At 49.0% G+C, this 8276-nt stretch overlaps 16 non-coding genes and 10 pseudogenes across 16 annotated transcripts; all 26 read left to right on the top strand.

Annotated features, from left to right (window-relative positions):
- The first annotated feature begins 230 nt into the window (after window positions 1-230).
- On the top strand, window positions 231-349 carry LOC127159584 (5S ribosomal RNA). Its single transcript, XR_007826493.1, has one exon. It is a non-coding gene; the product is annotated as a 5S ribosomal RNA (ribosomal RNA).
- A 168-nt stretch (window positions 350-517) lies between these two features.
- LOC127159574 (uncharacterized) lies at window positions 518-632 on the top strand (annotated as a pseudogene).
- An 85-nt stretch (window positions 633-717) lies between these two features.
- Window positions 718-834, top strand: LOC127159571 (5S ribosomal RNA). The gene has a single exon (XR_007826490.1). It is a non-coding gene; the product is annotated as a 5S ribosomal RNA (ribosomal RNA).
- A 188-nt stretch (window positions 835-1022) lies between these two features.
- On the top strand, window positions 1023-1141 carry LOC127159559 (5S ribosomal RNA). The gene has a single exon (XR_007826478.1). It is a non-coding gene; the product is annotated as a 5S ribosomal RNA (ribosomal RNA).
- A 99-nt stretch (window positions 1142-1240) lies between these two features.
- On the top strand, window positions 1241-1359 carry LOC127159570 (5S ribosomal RNA). The gene has a single exon (XR_007826489.1). It is a non-coding gene; the product is annotated as a 5S ribosomal RNA (ribosomal RNA).
- A 213-nt stretch (window positions 1360-1572) lies between these two features.
- LOC127159563 (5S ribosomal RNA) lies at window positions 1573-1691 on the top strand. Its single transcript, XR_007826482.1, has one exon. It is a non-coding gene; the product is annotated as a 5S ribosomal RNA (ribosomal RNA).
- Window positions 1692-1830: 139 nt separating this feature from the next.
- On the top strand, window positions 1831-1948 carry LOC127159560 (5S ribosomal RNA). Its single transcript, XR_007826479.1, has one exon. It is a non-coding gene; the product is annotated as a 5S ribosomal RNA (ribosomal RNA).
- Window positions 1949-2229: 281 nt separating this feature from the next.
- LOC127159562 (5S ribosomal RNA) lies at window positions 2230-2349 on the top strand. The gene has a single exon (XR_007826481.1). It is a non-coding gene; the product is annotated as a 5S ribosomal RNA (ribosomal RNA).
- A 73-nt stretch (window positions 2350-2422) lies between these two features.
- Window positions 2423-2541, top strand: LOC127159564 (5S ribosomal RNA). Its single transcript, XR_007826483.1, has one exon. It is a non-coding gene; the product is annotated as a 5S ribosomal RNA (ribosomal RNA).
- Window positions 2542-2787: 246 nt separating this feature from the next.
- Window positions 2788-2898, top strand: LOC127159578 (uncharacterized; annotated as a pseudogene).
- Window positions 2899-3263: 365 nt separating this feature from the next.
- LOC127159573 (uncharacterized) lies at window positions 3264-3381 on the top strand (annotated as a pseudogene).
- Window positions 3382-3447: 66 nt separating this feature from the next.
- On the top strand, window positions 3448-3567 carry LOC127159582 (uncharacterized; annotated as a pseudogene).
- Window positions 3568-4177: 610 nt separating this feature from the next.
- Window positions 4178-4294, top strand: LOC127159567 (5S ribosomal RNA). Its single transcript, XR_007826486.1, has one exon. It is a non-coding gene; the product is annotated as a 5S ribosomal RNA (ribosomal RNA).
- A 115-nt stretch (window positions 4295-4409) lies between these two features.
- Window positions 4410-4531, top strand: LOC127159566 (5S ribosomal RNA). Its single transcript, XR_007826485.1, has one exon. It is a non-coding gene; the product is annotated as a 5S ribosomal RNA (ribosomal RNA).
- Window positions 4532-4646: 115 nt separating this feature from the next.
- LOC127159577 (uncharacterized) lies at window positions 4647-4765 on the top strand (annotated as a pseudogene).
- A 66-nt stretch (window positions 4766-4831) lies between these two features.
- On the top strand, window positions 4832-4951 carry LOC127159569 (5S ribosomal RNA). The gene has a single exon (XR_007826488.1). It is a non-coding gene; the product is annotated as a 5S ribosomal RNA (ribosomal RNA).
- A 112-nt stretch (window positions 4952-5063) lies between these two features.
- Window positions 5064-5183, top strand: LOC127159580 (uncharacterized; annotated as a pseudogene).
- Window positions 5184-5277: 94 nt separating this feature from the next.
- Window positions 5278-5397, top strand: LOC127159572 (uncharacterized; annotated as a pseudogene).
- A 93-nt stretch (window positions 5398-5490) lies between these two features.
- On the top strand, window positions 5491-5612 carry LOC127159568 (5S ribosomal RNA). The gene has a single exon (XR_007826487.1). It is a non-coding gene; the product is annotated as a 5S ribosomal RNA (ribosomal RNA).
- Window positions 5613-5679: 67 nt separating this feature from the next.
- On the top strand, window positions 5680-5798 carry LOC127159581 (5S ribosomal RNA). The gene has a single exon (XR_007826491.1). It is a non-coding gene; the product is annotated as a 5S ribosomal RNA (ribosomal RNA).
- A 74-nt stretch (window positions 5799-5872) lies between these two features.
- Window positions 5873-5991, top strand: LOC127159561 (5S ribosomal RNA). Its single transcript, XR_007826480.1, has one exon. It is a non-coding gene; the product is annotated as a 5S ribosomal RNA (ribosomal RNA).
- A 300-nt stretch (window positions 5992-6291) lies between these two features.
- Window positions 6292-6410, top strand: LOC127159583 (5S ribosomal RNA). Its single transcript, XR_007826492.1, has one exon. It is a non-coding gene; the product is annotated as a 5S ribosomal RNA (ribosomal RNA).
- Window positions 6411-6492: 82 nt separating this feature from the next.
- Window positions 6493-6618, top strand: LOC127159579 (uncharacterized; annotated as a pseudogene).
- A 148-nt stretch (window positions 6619-6766) lies between these two features.
- On the top strand, window positions 6767-6883 carry LOC127159575 (uncharacterized; annotated as a pseudogene).
- A 326-nt stretch (window positions 6884-7209) lies between these two features.
- Window positions 7210-7328, top strand: LOC127159565 (5S ribosomal RNA). The gene has a single exon (XR_007826484.1). It is a non-coding gene; the product is annotated as a 5S ribosomal RNA (ribosomal RNA).
- Window positions 7329-7409: 81 nt separating this feature from the next.
- On the top strand, window positions 7410-7524 carry LOC127159576 (uncharacterized; annotated as a pseudogene).
- Window positions 7525-8276: the final 752 nt, after the last annotated feature.

Genomic DNA, 8276 nt, shown 5'->3' on the forward strand with positions numbered 1-8276 from the left:
TCTGATCTCGGAAGCTAAGCAGGGTCGGGCCTGGTTAGTACTTGGATGGGAGACCGCCTGGGAATACCAGGTGCTGGAGAGCTTTTTTTCCGCCTGGGAATACCAGGTGCTGCTTTTGGCTTTTTTCTTCACTACTGATCTGATACACTGGCTGAATTTTAAATAGCTTTTTCTTCACTACAGTCCTCTGATACACATACCAATTTTAAATAGCCCACTTTTCACAGCTGATCTACGGCCATACCACCCTGGGCGCGCCCGATCTCGTCTGATCTCGGAAGCTAAGCAGGGTCGGGCCTGGTTAGTACTTGGATGGGAGACCGCCTGGGAATACCAGGTGCTGTAAGCTTTTTTTTTCTTCACTACTGTACTGATACACTGGCTGAATTTTAAATAGCCCCTTTTCACTTTTCACAGCAGCCTACTACGGCCATACCACCCTGCGCCTGATCTCGTCTGATCTCGGAAGCTAAGCAGGCCCGGGCCTGGTTTACTTGGATGGGAGACCGCCTGGGAATACCAGGCCATACCACCCTGAGCGCGCCCGATCTCGTCTGATCTCGGAAGCTAAGCAGGGTCGGGCCTGGTTAGTACTTGGATGGGAGACCGCCTGGGAATACCAGGTGCTGTAAGCTTTTGGCTTTTTCTTCACTACTGATACTGATACACTGGCTGAATTTTAAATAGCCTGGCTGAATTTTTAGCACAGCAGCCCTCGCTTACGGCCATACCACAGCGCGCGCCCGATCTCGTCTGATCTCGGAAGCTAAGCAGGGTCGGGCCTGGTTAGTACTTGGATGGGAGACCGCCTGGGAATACCAGGTGCTGTAAGCTTTTTTTGATCTCTGATAGCTGGCAGAATTTCGGGCCTGGTTAGTACTTGGATGGGAGACCGCCTGGGAATACCAGGTGCTGTAAGCTTTTTTTTTCTTCACTACTGCTGATACACTTACCTTTTTTCTTCACTACTGTACTGATACACTGGCTGAATTTTAAATAGCCCACTTTTCACAGCAGTCCTCGCTTACGGCCATACCACCCTGAGCGCGCCCGATCTCGTCTGATCTCGGAAGCTAAGCAGGGTCGGGCCTGGTTAGTACTTGGATGGGAGACCGCCTGGGAATACCAGGTGCTGTAAGCTTTTGGCTTTTTTCTTCACTACTGTACTGATACACTGGCTTCACTACTGTTCTGATACACTGGCTGAATTTTAAATAGCCCTTTCACAGCAGCAGTCCTCGCTTACGGCCATACCACCCTGAGCGCGCCCGATCTCGTCTGATCTCGGAAGCTAAGCAGGGTCGGGCCTGGTTAGTACTTGGATGGGAGACCGCCTGGGAATACCAGGTGCTGTAAGCTTTTTTCTTCACTACTGTACTGATACACTGGTACCAGGTGCTTTTTAGCCCTCTTTTCACACAGCTCTTTTTTTATAGGCCATACCACCCTGAGCGCGCCTGATCTTTGATCTCTTCACTACTGATACCGCCTGATACACTGCTGGCTTTTTTTCTTCACTAGCCCTGATACACTGGCTGAATTTTAAATAGCCCTCTTTTCACAGCAGCCCTCGCTTACGGCCATACCACCCTGAGCGCGCCCGATCTCGTCTGATCTCGGAAGCTAAGCAGGGTCGGGCCTGGTTAGTACTTGGATGGGAGACCGCCTGGGAATACCAGGTGCTTTTGGCTTTTTTTTCACTTACTACTGATACTGATACACTGGTTTTAGCCCTCTTTTTTCAGCACAGTACTGATACACTTTTTTTCTTCACTACTGTACTGATACACTGGCTGAATTTTAAATAGCCCTCTTTTCACAGCAGCCCTCGCTACGGCCATACCACCCTGAGCGCGCCCGATCTCGTCTGATCTCGGAAGCTAAGCAGGGTCGGGCCTGGTTAGTACTTGGATGGGAGACCGCCTGGGAATACCAGGTGCTGTAAGCTTTTTTCTTCACTACTGATCTGATACACTGGTTTTAAATAGCCCTTTTCACAGCTCTTTTTTTCTTCACAGTACCCACTACAGTGCCCTGATCTCGTCTGATCTCGGAAGCTAAGCAGGGGGGCCTCTGATCTGGAAGCTAACTACGGGGCTACCTGGTGTAAGTACTCTGGACTGGGAGATACCGCCTGGGAATTTTACCAGGTGCTGTAAGCTTTTTTTTCTTCACTACTGTACTGATACACTGGCTGAATTTTAAATAGCCCTCTTTTCACAGCTCCTCGCTTACGGCCATACCACCCTGAGCGCGCCCGATCTGGGTCTGATCTCGGAAGCTAAGCAGGGTCGGGCCTGGTTAGTACTTGGATGGGAGACCGCCTGGGAATACCAGGTGCTGTAAGCTTTTGGCTTTTTCTTCACTACTGATCTGATACACTGGCTGAGTTTTAAATAGCCCACTTTTCACAGCAGTCCTCGCTTACGGCCATACCACCCTGAGCGCGCCCGATCTCGTCTGATCTCGGAAGCTAAGCAGGGTCGGGCCTGGTTAGTACTTGGATGGGAGACCGCCTGGGAATACCAGGTGCTGTTTTTTCTTCACTACTGATCTGATACACTTTTTTTCTTCACTACTGATCTGATACACTGGCTGAATTTTAAATAGCCCACTTTTCACTCTCGCTTACGGCCATACCACCCTTTTTCTTCGGGCCTTCACTACTTGGATGGGAGACCGCCTGGGAATACCAGGTGCTGGCTGATCTGATACACTGGCTTAAGCTTTTTTCTAACTAGCCCTCTTTACACTGGCTGAATTTTAAATAGCCCTCTTTTCACAGCAGCTTACGGCCATACCACCCTGAGCGCGCCCGATCTCGTCTGATCTCGGAAGCTAAGCAGGGTCGGGCCTGGTTACTTGGAGACCGCCTGGGAATACCAGGTGCTGTAAGCTTTTGCTTTTTTTTCTTCACTACTGATCTGGACACTGGCTTAAATAGCCCCTTTTCACAGCAGTGCTTACGGCCATAGCTTTTTTCTTCACAGGTGAATACCAGGTGCTGTAAGCTTTTTGGCTTTTTTACTGATTTGAGCAGCCTTTTGCCATACTACTGATCTCGGGGGGCTTTTTTTTTTTCTTCCTGGATTTTAAATAGCCACTTTTCTGCAGTTTTTGGATGGGAGACCGCCTGGGAATACCAGGTGGCCTAACTTGGATGGGAGACCGCCTGGGAATACCAGGTGCTTTTTTCTTCACTACTGACTGATACACTAAGCTTTTTCTTCACTACACTGATACACTGGCTGAATTTTAAATAGCCCCACGGCCATACCACCTGAGCGCGCCCGATCTCGTCTGATCTCGGAAGCTAAGCAGGGTCGGGCCTGGTTAGTACTTGGATGGGAGACCGCCTGGGAATACCAGGTGCTGTAAGCTTTTTTTTTTTCACTACTGATCTGATACACTGGCTGAATTTTAAATAGCCCTCTTTTCACAGGGCCTGCTTACGGCCATACCACCCCTGAGCGCCCCGATCTGTACTGATCTCGGGAAGCTAAGCAGGGTCGGGCCTGGTTAGTACTTGGATGGGAGACCGCCTGGGAATACTTTGTGCTGTAAGCTTTTTTCTTCACTACTGATCTGATACACTGGCTGAATTTTAAACTGATACACTGGCTGAATTTTAAATAGCCCCTTTTCACAGCAGCCTCGCTTACGGCCATACCACCCTGAGCGCCCGATCTCGTCTGATCCCTGATCTGGATCTTGGTCTGATCTCGGAAGCTAAGCAGGGCTAGTACTACTGGATGGGAGACCGCCTGGGAATACAGGGTGCTGTTTCTTTTTCTACTGTAACTGATACACTGGCTGAATTTTAACTTTTTTTTCTTCACTACTGATACTGATACACTGGCTGACCAGGTGCTGTAAGCTCTTTTTTCACAGCTTTTTTCTTCACTACCCTGATACACTGGCTGAATTTTAAATAGCCCCTTTTCACAGCAGTCCTCGCTGCGGCCATACCACCCTGAGGGCCCGATCTCGTCTGATCTCGGAAGCTAAGCCTGGGGTACCAGGTGCTGTTAAGCTTTTACTTGGACTGGGAGACCGCCTGGGAATACCAGGTGCTGTAAGCTTTTTCTTCACTACTACTGTACACTTACACTTTTTTTTTTTTCTTCACTACTTCTGATACACTGGCTGAATTTTAAATAGCCCTCTTTTCACAGCACCTTACGGCCCCCACCCTGAGCGCGCCCGATCTCGTCTGATCTCGGAAGCTAAGCAGGGTCGGGCCTGGTTAGTACTTGGATGGGAGACCGCCTGGGAATACCAGGTGCTGTAAGCTTTTTTTTTCTCACTACTGTACTGATACACTGGCTGACTAAATAGCCCTGATACACTGGCTGCCCTTTTTTAAGCCAGCCCTCTTTTCAGCCAGCAGCCCCTTTTCACAGCATCTCGCTTACGGCCATACCACCCTGAGCGCGCCCGATCTCGGGCCTGATCTCGGAAGCTAAGCAGGGTGGGGGCCTGGTTAGTACTTGGATGGGAGACCGCCTGGGAATACCAGGTGCTGTAAGCTTTTTGGCTTTTTTTCTTCACTACTGATCTGATACACTGGGCTTTTTTTTCACTACAGTACTGATACACTGGCTGAATTTTCGTCTGAGCCCGCTTAAGCAGGGCAGGCCCTTAGTACTTACGGCCATACCACCCTGCTGCGCGCCCGATCTCGTCTGATCTCGGAAGCTAAGCAGGGTCGGGCCTGGTTAGTACTTGGATGGGAGACCGCCTGGGAATACCAGGTGCTTGGCTTTTTTTTTTCTTCACTACTGATCTGATACACTGGCTGAATTTTAAATAGCCCACTTTTCACAGCCTCGCTTACGGCCATACCACCCTGAGCGCGCCCGATCTCGTCTGATCTCGGAAGCTAAGCAGGGGTCGGGCCTGGTTAGTACTTGGATGGGAGACCGCCTGGGAATACCAGGTGCTGTTTTTTTTGGCTTTTTTTTCTACACTACTACACTGATATTTTAAATAGCCCTCTTTTCACAAGCAGCCCTTACGGCCATACCACCCAGCAGCCGATCTCGTCTGATCTCGGAAGCTAAGCAGGCCGGCCATACCACCCTGAGCGCGCCCGATCTCGTCTGATCTCGGAAGCTAAGCAGGGTCGGGCCTGGTTAGTACTTGGATGGGAGACCGCCTGGGAATACCCAGCTTTTTCTTCACTACTGTGCTACCAGGTGCTGTAAGCTTTTTTCTTCACTACTGTACTGATACACTGGCTGAATTTTAAATAGCCCTCTTTTCACAGCAGCTCTCGCTTACGGCCATACCACCCTGAGCGCGCCCGATCTCGTCTGATCTCGGAAGCTAAGCAGGGTCGGGCCTGGTTAGTACTTGGATGGGAGACCGCCTGGGAATACCAGGTGGGCTTTTTCTTCACTACTTTCTGATACACTGATACACTGGTATGAGCTTTTTCTTTTTGCTTCACTACTGATAGATACACTGGCTTTTTCACATAGCCCACTCACTTACGGCTTTCCTACCACCCTGAGCGCGCCCGATCTCGTCTGATCTCGGAAGCTAAGCAGGGTCGGGCCTGGTTAGTACTTGGATGGGAGACCGCCTGGGAATACCAGGTGCTGTAAGCTTTTTTCTTCACTACTGTACTGATACACTGGCTGAATTTTAAATAGCCCTCTTTTCACAGCAGCCCTCGCTTACGGCCATACCACCCTGAGCGCGCCCGATCTCGTCTGATCTCGGAAGCTAAGCAGGGTCGGGCCTGGTTAGTACTTGGATGGGAGACCGCCTGGGAATACCAGGTGCTGTAAGCTTTTGGCTTTTTTCTTCACTACTGATCTGATACACTGGCTGAGTTTTAAATAGCCCACTTTTCACAGCAGTCCTCGCTTACGGCCATACCACCCTGAGCGCGCCCGATCTCGTCTGATCTCGGAAGCTAAGCAGGGTCGGGCCTGGTTAGTACTTGGATGGGAGACCGCCTGGGAATACCAGGTGCTGTGCTTTTTTTTTCTTCACTACTGTACTGATACACTGGCTGAATTTTAAATAGCCCTCTTTTTCTTTTCACAGCACCCTGAGCGCTACCACCCTGCCATACCACCCTGGGCGCGATCCCGATCTGATCTCGGATCTCGGAAGCAGGGCAGGCCTGGGCCTGTACTTGGATGGGAGACTGGGAATACCAGAGACCGCCTGGGAATACCAGATACACTGCTGAGCTTTTAAATAGCCTTCTTTTTCTTCACTACTGATACTGATACACTGGCTTTTTTTTTAAATAGCCCTCTTTTCACAGCAGCCCTCGCTTACGGCCATACCACCCTGAGCGCGCCCGATCTCGTCTGATCTCGGAAGCTAAGCAGGGTCGGGCCTGGTTAGTACTTGGATGGGAGACCGCCTGGGAATACCAGGTGCTGTAAGCTTTTGGCTTTTTTTTTTCTTCACTACTACACTGATACACTGGCTGAAGCTTTTTCTTTTAAATAGCCCACTTTTCACAGCTCTCGCTACGGCCATACCACCCTGAGCGCGCCCGATCTCGTCTGATCTCGGAAGCTAAGCAGGGTCGGGCCTGGTTAGTACTTGGATGGGTGGATGGGAGACCGCCTGGGAATACCAGGTGCTTCTTGCTTTTCTTCACTACTTACACTGATACTGAGACTGGCTGGCCTTTAAATACCTTGGGGTACCAGGTGCTGTAAGCTTTTTTTTTCTACACACTGTACTGATACACTGGCTGAATTTTAAATAGCCCTCTTTTCACAGCAGCTAGCTCAGGGCTCGGGCCATACCACCCTGGCGCGCCCGATCTCGTCTGATCTCGGAAGCTAAGCAGGGTCGGGCCTGGTTAGTACTTGGATGGGAGACCGCCTGGGAATACCAGGTGCTGTAAGCTTTTTTTTCTTCACTACTGATCTGATACACTGGCTGAATTTTAAATAGCCCTCTTTTCACAGCAGCTGATCTACGGCCATACCACCCTGAGCGCGCCCGATCTCGTCTGATCCCGGAGCAGGGTCGGGTCTGATCTCGGAAGCTAAGCTGGGTGGGGGCCTGGTTAGTACTGGGAACCGCCTGGGAATACCAGGTGCTGTGCTTTTGGCTTTTTTCTTCACTACTGATCTGATACACTGGCTGAATTTGCTGAAGCTTTTTCTTTTTAAACTGAACACTGGCTGAATTTTAAACCAGCCCTCTTTTTTTTCACAGCAGCCTGGCGAATTTTACGGCCATACCACCCTGAGCGCGCCCGATCTCGTCTGATCTCGGAAGCTAAGCAGGGTCGGGCCTGGTTAGTACTTGGATGGGAGACCGCCTGGGAATACCAGGGGCTGTACCTGATTGTGCTTTTGGCTTTTTCTTCACTACTGATCTGATACACTGGCTGAGTTTTAAATAGCCCACTTTTCACAGCAGTCCTCGCTTACGGCCATACCACCCTGAGCGCGCCCGATCTCGTCTGATCTCGGAAGCTAAGCAGGGTCGGGCCTGGTTAGTACTTGGATGGGAGACCGCCTGGGAATACCAGGTTAAGGGCGTTGCATAAAATATCCCTTAAATGTTACTTAAGGGTTTCTTTAGTTGAAACATCATAGACCCTTAGAATTTCTATTAAGTCTTCCTTAAACCCCTTTAAGTGTTGCATAAAGCCCCTTAGCTGTCATTTCCCTAAGTATAACATAAGGTATGGAAAATGTCACCTTAAGTGTTAAACAGCGCGCTGATTCAATCCATGATCGTCCTCTTTATATGTTAAACAGATTAATTTAGGCATTTATTCACATATAATTATTGATTAAATTACATTCACACATAATACCTCAAACATGAGTCCGTCACACACGAGAACCAAATTTATATTTGATATTTTATTCCTGTATTTTCCTACGTATTACCTGGAGATAACTTAAAAAACACACATAAACCGTATATTGTGGCAATCATGTGTTTATTGTGTTTACGTTTCAGTTTAGCTGCAGCGATTACTGCTGTATTCCATCATAACACTTTTATGAGTCCGGATTGGACTTTCAGCGCAAGAGCGCCCTCCGGCTACGAGTATGAATGAAACATACGCTTCATAATGTTCACATCGCCTCGGAAACTCAATAAAATGATTTTTCAGAATTTTTCGTTTTGAGTGAATTATCAGTTTGAGTTTCCGTCTCGCTTGGTCCTTCTCGTTTATATTTGGTTTATATTTTGTTCTCCTTATCCGTGTTATACTGTTTTCTGTGAAAACTTACACCGCTAACTGCATTACAAAATAACGTGTCCATAGCAACAGT

This window comes from Labeo rohita, unplaced genomic scaffold, assembly GCF_022985175.1.
Source record: "Labeo rohita strain BAU-BD-2019 unplaced genomic scaffold, IGBB_LRoh.1.0 scaffold_2302, whole genome shotgun sequence".
Classification (NCBI taxonomy): domain Eukaryota; kingdom Metazoa; phylum Chordata; class Actinopteri; order Cypriniformes; family Cyprinidae; genus Labeo; species Labeo rohita.